The sequence below is a fragment of the Colobus angolensis genome, unplaced genomic scaffold (genome assembly GCF_000951035.1).
Source record: "Colobus angolensis palliatus isolate OR3802 unplaced genomic scaffold, Cang.pa_1.0 Scaffold36, whole genome shotgun sequence".
Taxonomy (NCBI): domain Eukaryota; kingdom Metazoa; phylum Chordata; class Mammalia; order Primates; family Cercopithecidae; genus Colobus; species Colobus angolensis.
In genome coordinates, this window is record NW_012116932.1 from 7006494 (window position 1) to 7027153 (window position 20660).

Here is a 20660-nt window from a genome sequence, read left to right on the forward strand (position 1 = left end):
CCATTTCTTTCTATTCTGAGTTTTAGGTTTGAGATCATTTCATATATTTTCTTTAGGATTTTTTGGTTACTTTCAAAGGACTGGAGAAGAAAATTTTAATTGGAATAAAGAAACACATTTAATATGATAATTGAATATGACCTTTTTATTATTCATTTTTATTTGACATTTCTTTCTTATTCTCTCAGGTTTCTGAATTCTTGTTTCAGATGACTCACAAATGAAATAATCACAAGAACCTAGATAAATATTATATTGGTTGTGAGAGAATTCCCAGAAGCACAGGGTCCTTTAGAGACTGCTGGTCTGGCTGGTGAGGTAAAGAGTTTCGAGACATTTTTTATGACCTGCTCTTTCTGTGGCTTATTTCCATGCAGCTTCTGGGAAGGATGCAAATCCTATGGAAATCAGAAGAGTCACCCAGGATCTTAACTAGACCCACGCTCAGAAAGCCCTCCCCAAAGCTGGCAGGGGCTGAAATGGATTCCTCTGAAAGATCTCTTGAGGCCTTAGGAGCAACCAGGGAGAGGAGAGCTACAGCCTAATTCCTGGCCAATGCTCAGGAAGGCTATGGCCATGAGTGGCCATCAATTTCTTTAACAATTTTTATTCTTTTAAATAAGCCAAAAATTACTGTTTCCTATTTTAATGGCATAAAGCAAGTTCTTAACCAGGGCAGAAAGCCCTATTTCTGGCTTTCAACAAGGGAAGTAGGAACCTAAGCGATCTTGGGCCTTCATCTCTAGATCAGCATGGTGGGCATCAACTGTAATTCTGGTGCTCTTGTCCACAGAGTCCATATTGGGATGGAGACTGTGGCACAGCAGCCACATCTATGAATTCCTTCTTGAGTTCATTTTTTGAAGGGAGCTCCTTGTTACCCTGGCCTACTTCAGCACCTCTCATTCACATTAGCCAGCTTCCTCTGGGTGGTGTAGGCTGAGCAGAAAGCAGGTATCTTGGGAGTCTCATTAGTCGGTCCCCAGAATGTCCCTGAGTCATGTTGAATGTTCCATGATTTAGGTCTCACAAGAGTCATTGGTGTCTATTAACAGAGCAGCATCAATTTTATGTCTCTGGAACACATTTTTTTCCATTGAGCTGATTTCCTGTGGGCCATTCTCATGATGCACTGACTCTGTCTCTAATACACTTAAAGAAGAAAAATTTCATTGAGAATTGGGAAGTTTACAATAAACTCCCACACTTACACTATTGGGATTTTATTGGAATTTCCTGTCTGATCCAGATGTTTTCCTCTAACAATTTCTCAGATGCAAAAATAACCAAATTTCATCTGATGACATTTGCTTGGAATTTAACCAGTATTGTTCAACTGAGGGCTGAAGATTTGTCTCTTGAAACCTCAAATAGCCACTCAACTTCTCATAGCCATTGTGACTGATTTAGCTGAATAATCTTGGGTAAGTCACTTAACCACTTGGAGTGTCTGATTTTTTTTTAAACATGTAAAATGGTGATAATAGCATCTCTGCTTTACATGTTTGTTTTGAGGATGAAATGAGCTAAGATCTGGGAACTTGCTCTGTGAAGGACTCCTCAAATAAGAATCATGACTGAGGCTGGCTTTACCTTCAGATCATTACCAACTGGACTGTGAAATTTGGCGAATTATGTGAGAACTCTTAAGTCTTAAATTAAATTTATTCCTCCCACGTTTTGCATTCCAGTGTCATTTTTTTTAGGTTCCAGGCGTTGCATTAGAACTTTCCTTTAAGTCAGTAAGCTAGGTGTGAACTTTAACCTAATTCACTTATTTTTCTCTGCATTTAGATTGGAAATTCTACTACTGCTAGGTAAAGAGTAAACTCACAAATAATATCTGATTTCTTGTGAACAGTTTCCTTAAGTCTAGGCTCACAGTAAAATAAGAAAGAAACAAGTAAGTAATATTTCCATATACAACAACAACAACAAAAAGATATATACTTTGATTTAAAAAACAAGGATTACATACTCACATACTCAAAGCAAAAAACATCTAAACAGTGAGATCCAAAGATGTGTTATTTCCATGTCTATGGAAACCAATTACTGAGACAGATTAAGTATATACATTGTTTATAATGTTTACATTCTCTTTGGCAATTATTCTTTGGAGTCTACATTTTGGATGGCTATCTAGCCTTGACTTTGTATTGAAATAGTTTCAATGTTTTCCATCAGTCTTTTTATTACAAGTCTTCCATTCACGTCCTGTTGTTGGATTTATCACCATGTAGCTTCACCAAGAAGGGCTCACAGATACTATTAATATATTTCTTGAGATCCTGCATGTTTGAAAATCTCATTGCCTATATGCGTAAATGTCATTTGGACTGAACATTGTCAGGTGGTCATGTCTTCTTTCTCTTTTGGAAGTTTTGTTCTACTTTCTTAAGCTTTGAATGTTGCAGTGGGAAAGTGTTATCTGATTTGCTTCCCTTTATTATGAGTCATTTAATTTTCTTTCATATGTCCATTCTTTCTTTACATTTCAGGGCCAGTAACTTTACCAAGATATGGCTCAGTGTAAGTCTTTCTGAACTTTTTCAATCTACAGATTTGAGGTTTTTAAAAAATAGGAATGTTTTCTTTCATTATATCTCTGGATACTATTGCTTCATTTGCTCAGTTCACTTCAGAGATGTAAATTATTTTCATGATGGATTTCCTATGCATGGCTTTTATTATTTATAGTTTTTCTAGTACTCTTTAACATTTTTTGGTTTAACTTTCTTTCTCAAATCTGTCAGAATTCTACATGCTTAACTATGTTTCCATTAATGTCTGTTTGCGGTTTTGCTCCTTCTAATATGGATTTTATTTTTATAAAAAATTTAGTTTCCACTTTCACATATCTCCTGAGTTCTGCCAGCTTCTTTTTTACTTCTTTCTATTATATCATCGTGTCTTCCCTGAGTATTTGCTTTAGAAAAACCATATATTCTTCAATTTGGTTGATGTGATGGACAATCATTTGTTCAAAATTTCCCTGTAATTCATGATGAGCTTCTGATGCCTATTCTTCATCTGCTGCTGCTTCTTTCTCTCCTATATTACCTAAGCTAGATCCTAAAGTGGTTTGCTTCTCATTATTGCTCCTCTATGAATGTAGACTGTTCTTTTCTGGTTTCTACCTGCTAAAGAAGAGCAAGGCTAAGAGATTTGAGAAGTGAACTAAAACTGTCTGTACCTTAGATTGAAGATACTGGCTTAGAACATTTTTTCACAAAACTTACCATGCCATAAGGAAATACTTCCGCCAGGGCTGAGCAGTGGGCCTACTTGGCTCATTTAGAAACTCATGTGTAGAGATTTAGCATTTGCCTTCAATTTTAGCCATTGAATATCAGCACTTGCAGAGCCAATTTTTACCCTGTCACACTGACCCCAAAGATCCTACAAAGATAATTGTCTGTGAGCCTTCTTGTCAGCTCCCTTCCTCCCTAACCACTCCATGAAAAGTATAGCACAGGGATGTTCCCGGCCCCCTCTGCTCTAAGCAAGGGCATAATGGTTTAGTTTTCAGGCCATTTTCCTGTTTTCTGCTATAGGTCTGCAAAGACACAAGTCATTTTCCAGTATCTCCCCTCTATTTGGTTCAGCTTTCATTGCATTTGGCAGCTGATCTTTCTAGATTGAGGATTTCGATATTTATTGTTTCCTAGTTTCACCAAAGGCAGAGCTATTTTACTTACTTTTTTTTTTTTGGCTTCAGAAGAGAGAGTGGGATAGAAAAGGCTTAATTTTGCCAAATTTAACTGAAAGTCAAAAATACATATTTATTTCTTTCTAAAGAGACCCAGTTTTGCATACAAATTCTTTATGGCAAAGAGAATGGTAAAGTGACATCTAAACCACTAACCCACTGCTGTGTGCCCTATACATATTGATAAATACTCACCTCTAGCAGTGTGGAACATTATGATGTTTTAATGTGTTTACAAAAAGATCCTCCTTCTAAGAAGATAAATTAGAAGACGACACTGAGCAGATGCAGCCCAAGAGCTTACAGGTGGGTCAGCTCATTAAACATTTATGTGCAGGAAATAATAATTGTCTTTGGTTGGATGTGGCCCTGACTTAGAGCTCATGGTTTAGCAAGGGGTATGCTGGCTGAATATCATCTTCCTTTTACTTCTCTAAGAAGACCAATGGATCTCAAACAAGACAATTAAAAAGAAATTCATGCCTAGATGCATCATAGTGAAACTACTGAACACTGAAGAAAAATATATCTTATAGTCAGATAAAGAAAGCAAATTATCTTAAAATAATGGCAGTTAGTATGACTACCGACTTTTTAGTAGCAACAATGCAACCAGAAGACACAAGACAGACATACTAATATCTTTGTATTCAATATGCTGAGGGAGAAAAACTATCAACCTAAAATTTTACCCAGTGAAACTATTATTCAAGAATGAGAATAAAATATGACACTTCTGAAAAACAAAAGCAGATGACTTCGTTACTAAAAGACATTTGTTGAAGGAAATCCTAAAGGATGTACTTCAGAAAGAAGGTAAAAAGAAAAATAAAAAAGAAAGAAGGTCTATAACCCCAACAATGGTAAACCAAGATACTAGTCTGTCTGTCTATCTATCTATCTATCTATCTATCTATCTATCTATCTATCTATCTATCTATCAATCAATCATCTATCTATTTATCTTAGATGTGACCGTGTAAAATAACAATATTGACTAAATCATAGGGACAATAAACTATAACTAAAATACTGGAAAACAATGTAAGCCAAAGGCGGTTGATTAGAGTTAAAGCAGTCTAAATTATTTATAGTAATCAGGAGAAAGGTAAAGTATTGATTAAATTTAGGCTGTCAAAAATGTATGCATATTCAAGTTATAAGGATAACTTAAAAATCCTAAAGTATAAACTTTAACTGTAAGCATAGAACACATAACTCACAAACAAGTACAGAGAAAATGGAATAAGAAAAAGAAAAAAAGAAGACATCAATCCAAACAGGACAAGAGAGGAAGAAAAAAAACTTAAATGGGACAAGTAGAAAACAGGTAATGAGAAAGTGGAAATAGATTTAAATATAAGAAGAAACACAGTATATTTTATAATTTAAAAGACTTTCAGATCAAATACAAATCTCAAAACCTGGTTGTCTGATATTTATAATAAACTTTGAAACATAGGAACAGAGAGAAATTTAAAGTCAAGGATAGCAAAATGCAAATATTGACCAAAAGAAAGCTGTAATAGTGTGTTAATATCAGGCAAAAATACACTTTAAATTAAAACCACTATTACAGATAAAATGAGTCACTATATAATGGCAAAATGTATAATTCACTGGGAAAACAATCCTTTAAAACTTGTATGCAGCTAGGTCAAGCACAGTGGCTCACGCCTGTAGTCCCAGCACTTTGGGAGGCCGAGGTGGGTGGACCATGAGGTCAGGAGATTGAGATCAGCCTGGCCAACATAGTGAAACTCCGTCTTTACTAAAAATACAGAAAATGAGCTGGGTATGGTGGTGGGCACCTATCATTCCAGCTACTTGGGAGGCTGAGGCAGGAGAATAGCTTGAGCTTGGGAGGCAGAGGTTGCAGTGAGCCGAGATCATGCCCCTGCACTCCAGCCAGGGTGACAGTGCAAGACTCCATCTCAAAAACAAAGAAACAAATGAAAAAAAAACTTGTGGGCAGCTAATAACATATCAGAATATATAAAGTAAAAATGGACAGATCAATAAGGAGAAGTAGGCAAATCTACTATTACAGTGAGACATTAAAAATATAACTCTCGATAATAAATGGATTATTGTGCTGCAGAAATTAAACAGAAACTAAAAGGACACTATGAATTACTTTATGTCAATAAAATTTTAAATTTAGGTGAACGAGAGAATTCTTGGAGACACATACCTTGTGAAAATCAACTCTAGAAGAACCAGAGAATCGGAATAGTTTTTTGTTTGCTTGTTTGTTTGTTTGAGACGAAGTCTCCCTCTGTTGCCCAGGCTGGAGTGCGGTGGTGTGATCTCGCATTGATCTGCAACCTACGCCTTCAGAGTTCAAGTGATTCTCCTGCCTCAGCCTCCCGAGTAGCTGGGATTATAGCCATGCACCACCACGCCCAGCTAACTTTTGTATTTTTAGTAGAGATGGGGTTTTGCCAGGTAGGTCAGGCTGGTCTTGAACTCCTGAGCTCAAGTGATCTGTCCTCCTCAGCCTTCCAAAGTGCTTGGACTGAGTAGTCTTATAGTGACGTGATAAATTGAATCAGGTGCTCGAAATCTTCCCACTAAGAAAATACTAGGCCCAGATAGCTTTACAGGTAAGTTTTATAAAACATAGAAAGAATAACTAATTTAAATCTTAAATTTACTGTGCCAAACAATATAAGAAAATGTAGTAATTTTGTTTATTTTAAGAGGCAGGATATCATAAATTTGATATAAAAATCTCAACATATTAAAAACAATATAAAAGGAGAGGATGAGTGTAAGGTAAATTATAGACCACTCTTACTCATAAATAGAAATTCAAACATCCTAAAGAAAATATTATCAAACCAAATTCAGCAATGCATGGAAACCACAATACATTATAATCCAGTTCGGTTACTCTAAGAACATAAGATTGTTTTAATTCCAGAAAACCAATTACATACATTGACATATGGTTAATTATTACCATATCAAGGGATGAAAACCATATGATTGTTCCGGCAGATACAGAAAAAGATTTACTAAAAGTCAACATAAATTTATTATGCAAAGTTCTTAGCAAACTAAGAATAGACAGGAATTTATTTAACCTCAGTAAATGTCATCAATTAAAACTACACCAAATATCATGCTTAAAAATGTAATGTGGAAAGCATTCCTTTCAGGTTAGACATGAATAAAGTAACCTTATAATTTATCCAAACCAGGGCACTTCATTTTTTAATAAAACTATAGACTTGGTTTAGATTTAGCCAGTCTTTCTACCAAAGTCCTTCTGTTTCAGTATTCAATTCATAACCTTATGCTACATTACTTGTCATGTCTACTTGGTTTTCCCCTTCAATCTGTAATAGTTCCTCGGGCTTTCTTTGTCTTTCATGACCTTGACACCTTTGAAGAGCACTGGCAGTTGCCTTGTAGAGTATCTCTCAAACTGGATTTCTCTGGTGCTTTCTCATAGTTAAAGAGAGACCATGGGTTTCAGGAAGAAAATCACAGAGGTAATTGCAATGTGGTTTGCAGTTCCTCTCTCTTCAGGAAGTGAAGTCTGTATCTTCCACCTTAAATCTGAGCTAGAATTGAGACTTGCTTTGGACAATAGAATGTGATGGAAAGGATGTTGTGTGAATTCAGAGCCTAGATCTCAAAAGGTCTTACATACTGCTGCTTGTTCTCTTGGGATACTGCCCAGCTACCATGTGTACAGGCTTGGGCTCCCCTGTTAAATGGCTAGAGACTGCATGGAGCAGAGGCAAGTCTGCCAGCCAAGGCTATCTTAGACCAGACAACCCCCAGCCAACCTATCAGCCAACTGCAGGTGCATGAGTGAACGGTCAAGACAAGAAGAGTTGCCCATCTGAGCCCCGCCTAAATCATTAACACCAACTCATTACCTAAGTAAGTGGTTTTGATTTTAAGTCACTAAGTTCTGGGGTTATTACACAACAAAAACAAATACACTTGTGTTTTAGCTTGCAACTGTATGGTGTAGTAAATGAACATAGACTTTGGTGTCAAACAGACCTACCTTTGTTATTAGCTGCGTGCTTTGGGGGACTCACTTCATCTGATTCATTTTTGAAGGGGGCATAACAATTTCCACACAAAGATCAGAGTAACGAAGACAATTCTAATAAAGCTAGCAACACAGAGCTTAGCACATAATGGATGCTGTATAATTGAGGTTCTGTCTGAGAACCAAGGTGACACCTTCTTAAAATTCAAGGTGTAGGAGGTACCATTCTTCTGGGAACCAAGTCTTCTGTCACTGATTGTGTGTCATTTGCTTTCATTTGTCAGAGAAAATATTCTTTAAACTATATCTTGACTATTTTCATTACCAGCAATTTCACTTTGCACTCTTCAACTTCTGTTTTCCTAAAGACTAAGATAAATAGTGTCTATCTCTGCAAGATGTTTGACTGATGATAACCTTGTTGTTCTGCACTAGAGATCTCTAGAGATCTGGGGCACAAAGTTCTGTATGCACAAAGGCATAAAGTAAATCCTACCCATTCTTTAAAACAAAAGTTATCATCTTGCCAAATGCTGTGGAATTACATAATTATCAGTTTTGCTTGTTAGATAATTGTGCTTCTTAAATGTTTTCCTGAAAAGAGCCCTTTAAAATCTACATTTGCTACCTTCTCTGACTTAAGTATAATTCGAGGAGGATCTGTCCACATTTTCTTATTGCTAAAATACTGTAAAAAACAACATTACTAAAAGTGAACCAGAAAAAAGTTAGGACTTTTTTTTTCTTCCTTATTCTCTTCTCTGACACAGAAGAGGCTGTTTCATTTCCCTGGGTCTCATGTTCTCCACCCACTCTCAGTGTAAGTGGGATGGTCTAAATTTCATGCAAGACTTGCAGAATTCTTGAAATTTCAAACTAGGAAGATTCTATGCAAGTGTAAAAGACAAAGACAAGGACTCATACAAAAGACAATGGCTATTAAGACGGAGCCATGACTGCCTTGCTCACAGATTGCAAAAAGAGCTGTGCTTCAGTTGTTTTTCTTTTTAACATGCTTATTCAGGAATTTATTGTTTTTCAATTTAAACCACTCATGGGGATTTGGACCAAGTGATTTACCAACTTTAGGTTAAATAACTACAATTTATGATATTAAAATCAAGACTGATAATAAATAAAATAGATCAGCACCAAGAGGGAAAAGAGTATGCTTTTTTTTTGTTTTTTGTTTTCTAAGCTATCTATATCTGTCAGCTTGAGCAACAGATCAGGCTATCTGACTAGCCGTTTTCTTCCTGCTCCTTTTAGGCACTCAGGACACAGCTCCAGGATCTAGCTCCGCTAGTTGGTTTGGATATTGGAATTGCACTATCACATAGAAGTTATGGAGCAATTTCTTGCTGAAGACCACACTCACGTAAAGTCTATTAGGTCGACAGTTACATTGCACTCAGAGTTCAGAAGGGTTAATGTTTGATTTTGGAAGAGAATACCACTTGCTTCCCTTATTCTGCACTTGATTAATTTGGCCTGGGAAAGAATTTCTTCACAGTCTGGTACAATGTTTGAATGTGACTTTTAAATGTGCCCATTAATATGATATTGACTTCTTTTTGTGATGAATGGAGAAAATAAAGTGTTAAAAAATTCTACTCAGTGATAGATTCATTTGTACCACAGCTCAACCTCCTTATGAAATTCTGATAACTTATATTTGATATTTACAACTGTGATATTTTAGCCCTGAAGTTAAAAGCTTAGCCTCTCTAAGATACTGAATATATCACTGACACTTGCCACTTGGAATCATAAAAGAAGTATTTTCTTATGGCATGGCAACACCATTTTTATAAGCTCGTCTTTGTCTCCATAGTTTATGTAAACACACTTCTGACTGTAATTATACTTGAATGTGGGGAAACCAGAGCTGTTCTTGTTGACCATTTCTTCTTGGAGCAACTGAGAAGGCAGACACCTGCTGTGATTTGATCCAGGATTTTCACTGTCTCCTTTGATATCATACTATGGCCAAGAGGTCATGTTTTTGACCACTGACTGTTCTCTGTCACTAAAGCTGTATATGGGTTGGCCTGCAGGAGCAGACTCTTAACTGTATAGGAACATTCTTTTTTGCTTCTTGTGTGGCTGATGTTCCATCAGCCCTGACCTTAACACTTGTTTTCCAGTTGACAACACAACACCTCAATCTTTTCTTGTGGAGCCCAGAGGCATTCAGCACTTCTCCCTTATACATGTGACATACATGTCAAGTGTAGGATTATATTTTGCAATGCTTGGTTCAAATCTAAGATGAAGTCACTTCTATCACACACACTCATAATACAGATTGCTCTTTCCTATTGTATTCCGCTGATTTTATGTGGCTTCCCATATTGTCATTGGAAGTCATAGGGGACTTTTGCCAATAGCATTTTCTGCTTTCTTTCCAGGCATGACTCTTTCATGATGGTTGTGACTGGTTTTATGGGATATTTTATTCTGTTTTTGCAGTGAGGAGTGTAACTTGGAGTGATGCACCCATTGCTTTAGTCTTTTTTTGTCCATTAATTAATAATTTATCAGTTTTATGCTGGAACAATGCTTTATTCTGGGGGTTGGGGAAGTCACTGGATTGTCTATAACTATGGCTGTGTCAGTGTGCGTAGTTTGAAAAATGACAAAAAGTATAGGTGATTTCCTGCCAGTTTTTGACACAGTTTCAAGATAGACAGCTCCTGAGGATCAGGGTTAGTAGATTGCTGATCCAGGGATTGTCAGATTTTATATCTTATCTGTTGAACTTCCAGTTGGCTTAAAAAAAATAAACAAAAACAAAATCTTATAACTATGTGAAATCACACATTAGTTCTAGCATTATTCACTTATTCTGGCACAGACAGATTAACATTTACTACTTCTACTGGAATCTTCTTCACTATGTACATTTAAAACATTATTTAGAGTTGCAATGTTTATAATACTATTTTCTTTACTACTTTTAGGTTTCTAGAAAAGACTTCATGTGACTGTGAAAATTTAGTAGAAATAATAATATAATCATTCCTTAAATGAACAGAGCTCTGTTGGAAATTTGAGATGCTCTGTCAAGATGGTAAATTTCCAATTTTTAAAACTTAGGCAAAAAAAGATTACCAAAGATTATATTAAAAAGTCATAACATCCAAGTTAGAGGCTATAGCACAGTGACTGAGTGTGACTAATCACAATCTGTGGGTTCCATGCCAATGTGACGCCGGAATTATGTCTCGTATGGTGGCTAACAGAATTTAAAAACATAATAAAGATAAAAACTAAATTGGCTTGAGAAATTGCCTTAAATTTTATGAGCCAGGTAACTTCTCTGACATCATATCAACATTCTATATATCCTGCATGTGCTTTAAGGTTATAATCTAATTAACCAACACTACATCTTTTAGAAAAATAAAATCATAGAATAATCTTTTATAAAGATACTGCTCTTCTTAATTTTTTTTTTGAGACAGAGTCTTGGTATGTCATCAGGCTGGATTGCAGTGGCACGATCTCGGCTCACTGCAACCTCTTCCCCCTGGGTTCAAGTGATCCTCCTGCCTCAGCCTCCCGAGTAGCTGGGATTATAGGCGCACACCACCACGGCCATATTTTTAGTAGAGACTGGGTTTCACCATGTTAGCCAGGATGGTCTCTATCTCTTGACCTCGTGATCCGCCTGCCTCGGCCTCCCAAAGTTCTGGGATTACAGGCATGAGCCACCGTGCCCAACTTATTCTTAATTTTTTAATCAGATTGTGGGTAAGGGTTTCTGGGGTGGGGGTCACATCTATCTGACTGGGCATGGTGGCTCACGCCTGTAATCCCAGCACTTTGGGAGGCCGAGGCAGGCAGATTGCTTAAGCCTAGGAATTCCAAGACCAGCCTGGGCAGCGTGATGGAACCCTGTATCTACAAAAAATACAAAAATTAGCTATGTGCAGTGTTGTGCACCTGTACTACCAGCTACTTGGGAGGCTGAAGCGGAAGAATTGCTTGAGCCCAGAAGGTCGAGGTTGCAGTGAGCTATCTGCCTGGGTGACAGAGTGAGACCCTGTCTCAAAAAAAAATTGATCTTACCCTACTGTCAGTCACTGTTCATTATTTTTAATGATCTTTGTGTCCTTGGTGCCTGGCATAGCATCTAGAACATAGAAGATGCTCCTGAAGTCCTCAATAATTATTTATTTGATGAATAAATAAATAACTGATCAGGCAGCAAGGTGTGGTAGAAGGAGCAAAGGCATTCCAGTAAATAAGGAGCACTGTATTCCAATAAAACTTTATTTCTTAAAATTGTCAGTGAGCCAGATTTGGCTGCAAAGGTCATATAGTTTACAGACCCCTGCCCTAGAGCAGCAAGTCCTTAAGCTAAATTTAAGAACTAGGAAAGCTCTGTTCACTTTCTCTCTGCTGTTGAGAACACCACCCGTATCTGAGGTGACTTCCAACCCTTTGACATTAAGATGAACAGAAAGAATTTGTCCAAGGCCAACTGAATCATAGATAAATTTATTTTGAATTTTTATATAAGATAATTTCAGCCCATAAGATAAACATTTCTTCATCAAGCCTGTAATCCCAGCACTTTGGGAGGCCGAGACAGGCGGATCACGAGGTCAGGAGATCGAGACCTTCCTGGCTAACACGGTGAAACCCCGTCTCTACTAAAAACTACAAAAAACTAGCAGGGCGAGGTGGCGGCGCCTGTAGTCCCAGCTACCCGGGAGGCTGAGGCAGGAGAATGGCGTGAACCCGGGAGGCGGAGCTTGCAGTGAGCTGAGATCCGGCCACAGCACTCCAGCCCGGGTGACAGAGCGAGACTCCGTCTTAAAAAAAGAAAAAAAAAAAAATTTCTTCATAGCACTTTCAGTTTCAGTGTGTCCCATATATAGGCATGAACCATACATACATATTTTGAAAATGGGCATGTACATATGCATGACTCTAACTTTGTATGCACACATGGCTTATTCTTATTGTTTACTTATTATCTCTTCTTTGTTTTGTGTTTTGTTTTAGAGACAGCCTCTGTTGCCCAGGCAGGATCACAGCTCACTGTAGCCTCAAACTCCTCAAGTGATCCTCCTGCCTTGGCCTTTCAAAGCACTAGGATTTCAGGTGACAACTACCATACCTGGCCCTCTTCTTTTTTTTTTTTTTTTTTGAAGGCAGGCTTGGTAATTCAATAGAGATCACATGCATTGTTATACTGTGGTCTAGCTTTTTCATATTTCAGTCCAGTTCAGTTTTCTAACTAGTATGTCTAAGTATAGGAAGTGTTTTGAGAAATGCTTATGCAGTTTTTAAAGTGTTATAGTATCCTATGATACTTGAAATCTTGCCTTGAATCTATTACTGTACTTAAGGACTTGAGAATATTTCAGCCTTTCCTCTTATTACTATTCTGCATTTGAAAATTGATCAGTAGTTTTGCAAAGGATTTTGTTTTTATTGCTATAATACAGAAACAATTATCTGCCTCTTGCTTTTGCAGCATGGAGTGCCATATTTGTGGGCATCAGGAGGGTCCAGATGGCAACTTTACCAGACACTGGAGATAAACTGATTTGTTTAAAAGCAGGAGCTTGCATCCAGGAAAAGTGGTAACATTTTTAGATATATTCCATAAACCACATCTACACACAGGCTGACACACAGTTATCTGAAAAAAGTAAGAAGAGAGATTACATGCATCAGTAATATCCACAGGAAACCTCACATTTTATCTCAGGTAGGAGATTCGACTTTTTCCTTTCGCAACGTTTCACTAGAGTAAACTCAGGTCAAACATGAAGAGTCTGCCAAACCAGACTGAGGCATTTTGGCTGACTTCAAGTAAGTAAGAATCGCAGCTGGAGAGAATGTATCACTGTCTGGGTCAGTTGTCAGCATTGCGGAGAGATCAGATTGGCCATGATGTAGGCATTTTAAGCACATTGGCCCACCCTATTTTCCCATCCTTCCGCTGGTGGTGGTGGGGCAGGGGGACAGAATCGTTAATGGTGAACATCATGAGCTTGAATCATGGCTTGGCAGTTTACTTACTAAGAGGAAGTAATGTTTGAGTGAGGGTTGCACAGTGGCAGAGTATGGAGCAGTGTATGGAGGAGATAGTGGCCAAGATCAAGCTGGAGCCCAGAGTATCTGTGGGAAAATGGTAGGAGATGAGGTTGAATGGTAGATAGGACTCGAGGTTGAAAAGCCTTGAAGATCCTACTAAGGGATCTAGTTTTTAACTCTCAGGAGACAAGACCACTGGAGGATTTTTAAACAGGGAAATTATATAATTATATAGATCAGTATGGAGAAAGATTTCCTTGACTCTAGTAGGGCTGATAATCTGGAAGAAAGAATGGAGAGGATGCAGCAGTGCAAGATAGGTGATGCTTGGGGTGGTCTAGAGGGATGCAATGGGAGTTTCAATAAGGCAATGGGAGGAGGTAGGAAGAAAGAGGAGAGAACAAAGGATTTGGTGACTGAATGTGGGGTTGACAGTAATTCCTGGGTTTGTGGCTTGGAAAACTAAGTTATATAAGACTGAGAATCCAGTAGGAGGGACAGATATGGGGGGAAAGATGATGAGTTTTGTTTCGGCTGTGTTGTAAGGGGTACCTATGAGATACCTATTGGAACTTTCTAGTAGGCAGCTGAATTGGATTTGGAAGAGATGAGATGAGATCCCTCTGAATTTACAGCTGAGGGATTAGATAAGATCGCCCAGGTTGAGTGTAGCAAAGTCAAGAATAAAACTGAGAGGTAACATTTAAGGACTGAATGAAGGAAGACCCACAAAGCAGGAAAAATGCCTGCCTCGAGAAAAAGGGGTAGAATCAAAAGTGACTGGTCCTATAAAGATCAGGACAGGAGAGAGTTTCAGGACTGGTCACAGCTGCAGTGAGGTGAAATAAAACAAGACTGAATTGCGTTTACCGAGTTTGGCAGATGAGAGGTCTTTAGCAATCCAGTTAAAGCAGCAATGTGGAGAGATAGGGAAATTAGTCACATTGTAGCTGGTCTGAGGAGCTCAACAGAGGTGAGGGAGTATAGATGGGGAATATAAAGTAATCTCTCAAGAAGTTTACCTGGGGAGGGAAGGAAAGAGATGGTCACATCTTGAGGTGGGGAGGCACATAAAAATATTCTATCAACATGATGACAAGACTGAAGAAACACACTGCAAATCTGTTAGAATATCAATTTATAGAAAACTCGGAATTTTTCTCCTTTCTTGAAATCTCAATCTGGAGTCATCCTGGGTGATGTCATGAGGTAGGGAAATTTTTCTTAGAGGCTCCATCATGCCTCTTGCCTAGCTCTCTCCTCCAACCACTCCTACAAACACAATGGTATCCTACTCAGGCTTGAATTCCTGGAAATGTTTTCTTTCTTTCCTCAACAAAGCTTACCGGGTGTCCCGGATATGCCAGTCAATTTGCCTACCATATGTAACTTCCCTTCCTGGCTTAACATGTCCCATACACAGCCTCAGAATGACTGTCATTCAATGTTTCTTCCTCTATCTTCTTTCCCACGGAGCCACGATTGTTTGGACCAGGGATGAACACCCATCCCAAAGCAGCCAATCCAGTGCTGGCCAATGATTTAAGTGGCCTGGTTAGAGTGAATAGGTTGGGCCAACTATATTCTCTCCTTGGAGACACTGCATTCTGAAACAGCTATTGTGGGAGACATTTGAGAGTAAGGTCCTGAGGTGGTCACCAGTCAGCTCTTGGATGTGTTTGACATTTCTTCAGATATCCTTAAAATGCCCTGTGCTCCCTGCCACTTAAAATAAGCTGCTTGAGTTTTGCTCACCTGCAACCAAAATAGCCCTGACACCTTGGCTAGACCACAATGACTATCGTTCCATTCTTTTTAGCTATGCTAAATGAGTTCCGAGTTAAGTGGCTTACTGTAAGCATGATGATTCTTTTCTGTCTTCTATTTTACATTTAAATGTTGATACTGCGTGTGTTCAATGTTTCTCTTAATATGAAAAAAAGTGTTTTCTTTTTTGAGTGAATCAATACAAATCATTATTTGACAGGTAATAACAAGGGATGACTCCTACTATAGCAACTCGAACATATAGTGATTTATTCTCTCTTAAAAAGGAAGTGCAAATTGAATGCTTTGGGGTGGTATGGTAGCTTCATGATGTCAGGGGACTATGGGTTATTCTATATTTCTGCTCTGTGATCCTTAGGGCTTGACTTCCACTTTTAAGGCCACCATATGACCTAAGTAAGATGCTGGGGCTCCAGTCATCATCAACCATCATGTTAGCTAACTTTTGCTGCAATAATCCTGAGTAACAAACCAGCCCAAAACTCAGTAACTTACAACAATGGGCATTTTTTTTGGTCTCCTTCCTACAGGTCTGCTTCAGGCTGCAGGTTGGCTGAACTTAGCTATCTGTTGAAGTTTAGGTCTGCGTCATATTTCTCCATATCTATCTTGGAGCAGCAGCTATCTAGGCTATTGGCAGAAGCCTATCTGGGCAAACCAAACTATGGGAGTACTTTTCAACCCCCGTTCACATTATGTTCAATAACGTCCCACTGGCCAAAGTAAGAAAGATGGCCACTTAGCTAGGTGTGGTGGCATGCACCTGTAGTCCCAGCCACTCAGGAGGCTGAGGCAGGAGAATCGCTTGAACCTGGGAGGTGGAGGTTGCAGTGAGCCGAGATTGCACCATGTGGACTCCAGGCTGGGCAACAAGAGTGAAACTAAGTCTGAAAAAAGTAAAATAAATAAATAAGGCCTAACTCGCAGCCGCCGACCTGCCTCGCGGTGCTGCGGGCACACCCTGCCGCCACCTCACAGAAATGCTTTGGATCCCCATAGTCTTTAGATGAGACCAGTGTCCAGGGTATTGGCTCGTCATCTCACCCGGGCTTATGCCAAAGATGTAAAATTCAGTGCAGATGCCCGAGCCTTAATGCTTCAAGGTATAGACCTTTTAGGCAATGCTGTAGCCATTACAACGGGGCCAAAGGGAAGAACAGTGATTATTGAGCAGAGCTGGGGAAGTGCCAAAGTAACAAAAGAAGGTGTGACTGTTTCTAAGTCAATTGACTTAAAGAATAAATGTAAAAACATTGGGGCTAAACTTGTACAAGATGTTGCCAAAAACACAAATGAAGAGGCTGGGGATGGCACTACCACTGCTACTGTACTGGCATGCTCTATTGCCAAGGAAGGCTTTGAGAAGATTAGCAAAGGTGTTAATCCAGTGGGAATCAGGAGAGGTGTGATGTTAGCTGTTGATGGTGTAATTGCTGAACTTAAAAAGCAGTCTAAACCTGTGACCATCCCTGAAGAAATTGCGCAGGCTGCTGCAATTTCTGCAAGTGGAGACAAAGAAATTGGCCATATCATCTCTGATGCAGTGAAAAAGATGGGAAGAAAGGGTGTCATCACAGTAAAGGATGGGAAAACACCGAATGATGAATTAGAAATTACTGAAAGCTTCAAGTTTGATCAAAGCTATATTTCTCCATACTTTATTAATACATCAAAAGGTCAGAAATGTGAATTCCAGGAGGCATATGTTCTGTTGAGTGAAAAGAAAATTTCTAGTGTCCAGTCCATTGTACCTGCTCTTAAAACTGCCAATGCTCACCATAAACCTTTGGTCATAATCACTGAAGATGTTGGTGGAGAAGCTCTAAGTACACTTGTCTTGAACAGCCTAAAGGTTGGTTTTCAGGTTGTGGCAGTCAAGGCTCCGGGGTTTGGTGACAAAGAATCAGCTCAAAGATATGGCTATTGCTACTGTTGGTGCAGTGTTTGGAGAAGAGGGGTTGATCCTAAATCTTGATGATGTTCATCCTCATGACTTAGGAAAATTTGGAGAGGTCATTGTAACCAAAGATGATGCCATGCTCTTAAAAGGAAAAGGTGACAGGCTCAAATTGAAAAACGTATTCAAGAAATCATCGAGCAGTTAGATGTCACAACTAGTGAATATGAAAAGGAAAAACTGAACGACTGGCAATATTTTCAGATGGAGTAGCTATGCTAAAGGTTGGTGGGACAAGTGATGTTGAAACGTTCCAGCCTCGGACTCATTGACTACAGCTAATGAAGATAAAAAAATTTGTATATGAACAATTAAAATAACACTCAAAATTCTAGCAATGACCATTGCTAAGAATGCAGGTGTTGAAGGATCTCTGATAGTTGAGAAAATTATGCAACGTTCCTCAGAAGTTGGTTGTGATGCTATGGTCAGAGATTTTGTGAATATGGTGGGAAAAGGAATTATTGACCCAACAAAGGCTGTGAGAACTGATTTACTGGATGCTGCTGGTGTAGCCTCTCTGTTAACTACAGCGGAAGTTGTAGTCACAGAAATCCCTAAAGAAGAGAAGAACCCTGGAATGAGTGCAATGGGTGGAATGGGATGTGGTATGGGAGGCGGCATATTGTAACTCCTAGAACAGTGCTTGACCTTTATTAATAAACTGTGACAGGAAGTCAAAGGCAGTGTTCCTCACCAATAACTTCAGAGAAGTCAGTTGGAGAAAATGAAGAAAAGGCTGGCTGATGTTTAAGAAATCATTATAACCATCAGTTGCTGGTTTCAGTTGACAAAATATATAATGGTTTACTGCTGTCATTGTCCATGCCTTCAGATACTTTATTTTGTATTTTTGAATAAAAAGACATTTGTACATTCCTGATACTGGGTACAAGAGTCACGTACCAATGTACTGCCTTCAGCTTAAATCACTGAGGCATTTTTACTACTATTCTGTTAAAAATCAGAATTTTAGTGCTTGCCACCACCAGATGAGAAATTAAGCAGCCTTTCTGTGGAGAGTGAGAATAATTGCGTACAAAGTAGAGAAATATCCAAATATGTGACAATCTTTGTCTAATAAAAAATTGTTTAAAGTTAAAAGCAAAACAAAACAAATCAGACAGAAAAGAAAAAGAAAGATGGCCAAACCTAAAATCAAGGTGCGGGGAAGCACACTCCAAGTACCACAAAGGATGGGTTGTCTAATTCAATTGAGGAATGGAGTGAACAATTGAAATTAATAATCTCACCTACCACATCATTATATCTGGATACCAGGATGAAGGAAAAGGGACAAAGGAGTGCATGTGTCAGCCACATCAGCATCTGTAAAGGCATCTACTGAAAATCCAATACAATACTTACAATTATATTTCATTGGCCAGAAACTTTTCAAATGGCCACTCCTTGCTGCAAGGGAGGCTAGAAAATGTATTGTTTTTAATTGCAGATTGCAGTATGCTTAGCTAAAAAAAATTTTTTTAAATACCAGATCAGAAATGAAAATAGGTGTTGAGTAGACAATTAGCAATTTCTTTGCCAGTATTCAACAAGATGCATCTCTCACTTTTGTGAAGTAATCTGATAAGGTGTTTATTGTGATTGCTTGATATGTGTATATATAGTTAATATTTAAATCGTGATAATCCAGCCAGTAATTAAACACTGTGAGATTGCTGCTTTTGCAAGGAAGAGTGGCTGTCAAAAAGAAAAGTAAGTGCTTTTAAAATGAAAGTGTGTAGACATCTCAAGGACACTTGTCTCCCAGAGAGATTTCCAATAGGTTCTTCCTTCAGGTTTTTACTCAGATGTTACCTTTCCCAACCACTCTACCTACGTAAACACATTCCCTTTTTCTTGGTTCATTTTTCTTCACACTATTTGTCACCATACTTGTTTATTTTATTATCTGTCTCCCCCTACTAGAAAGTGAGTGACTTGAAGGCAGGGCATTTGTTGTGCTGCCCTGGTGAACTGGATTGCTGAAAATGGTCCTTGTTGATGACTTCAGAGTACCTGGCCAACAAACCAGCTAGAACCAGGAGTTATTTTTTGCACAGCAGCATCATGGGGCTATCGCAGCCATTTTGGAACCTTGAGGCAACAAGTCTGAGGAGAAAAGGCAAGATGTTGAAGGTGGCCATGTGGAATCCTGGAAAGAGACTGAGCCCTTAACGTCGTCCCTGAGCAGCTGAACACACGCAGAGGAGTCTTCTTCTAGGCTTCTTGTTATGTGTGATAAAGAGAAAGACAGCCCCTGCCATCTGGGAGCTGGTCTGGTTCTATCAGCTCGGCCTTGGCGTTCTGTTGAGCATAAACAATTTCACTGAAGAGTAATATCAGACCCAACAGACATGACCACTTTGTGACTTGATTGATCAAAGCAAAAGCCAGACCACTCTGTAATCATGTCAACAGTCCTGTGGAGAGAAGGATATGGCTGATCCAGTGAATTCATTATCTCTCGCAGGAGAGGTCTGGGAGCCAGTACCTGGGAATATGGGTCCCCAGACGCTGCACTGCAGACCTGAGGGACCTGCAAATACGAGAACAAGTGTGTGGTGCTGGGAAGAGGTACAACAACCCAAGGGCCATCGAGCTGCCTTCAGATGGTACCAGGAAGCCACTAGCTGGAGGAACGTTTTGCAGCCTACGTCTTTGAGACCATGGGTGTGGACCAGAGTGTAAGCAGGTCACCGAATCTGAGGGGCAACAAGGGTGTTAGAGTAGGACTGCCCTGGGACCTAGAGTTAGTGTGTGCAAGTAGCGGGAATGGGATAGGAGGAAGGGAGTGGTGTGGAAAGTCTGGCCCCTGCATTGCAAGGAGGCACGAGGATGGCTGGTGGTCCTGGGGTCGCCTTTGGGCTGCCACCCACCCACAGAGAACAGGGGTAAAGCGCAAGTTCAAAACCCGGCGCAGCCAGGTTCCACGGCGGAACTGCGCGGGGAAGGAGAGCACAAAGGCTGGACTCCGCGGGCGGGGAGAGGAGGGACCGCCTTTGGGCGCTCACTGGAGAAGCAGGGGTTGTGGCAGCAAGTTCAAAGCCCGGCCCCGCCCGGCCTCCAGAGACAGGAGCTGCGCGCACGGCGGGACCGGCGCAGAGAGGGCGGCTGCGGCTGGTGCGCGG

The 20660-nt window shown here is 39.4% G+C and overlaps 1 pseudogene across 1 annotated transcript; it reads left to right on the plus strand.

Annotated features, from left to right (window-relative positions):
- Window positions 1-1389: 1389 nt before the first annotated feature.
- LOC105519889 lies at window positions 1390-18160 on the plus strand (annotated as a pseudogene). Its single transcript, XR_001003031.1, has 2 exons — window positions 1390-1424; window positions 16103-18160. The product of XR_001003031.1 is annotated as a 60 kDa heat shock protein, mitochondrial pseudogene (transcript).
- The last annotated feature ends 2500 nt before the right edge of the window (window positions 18161-20660 follow it).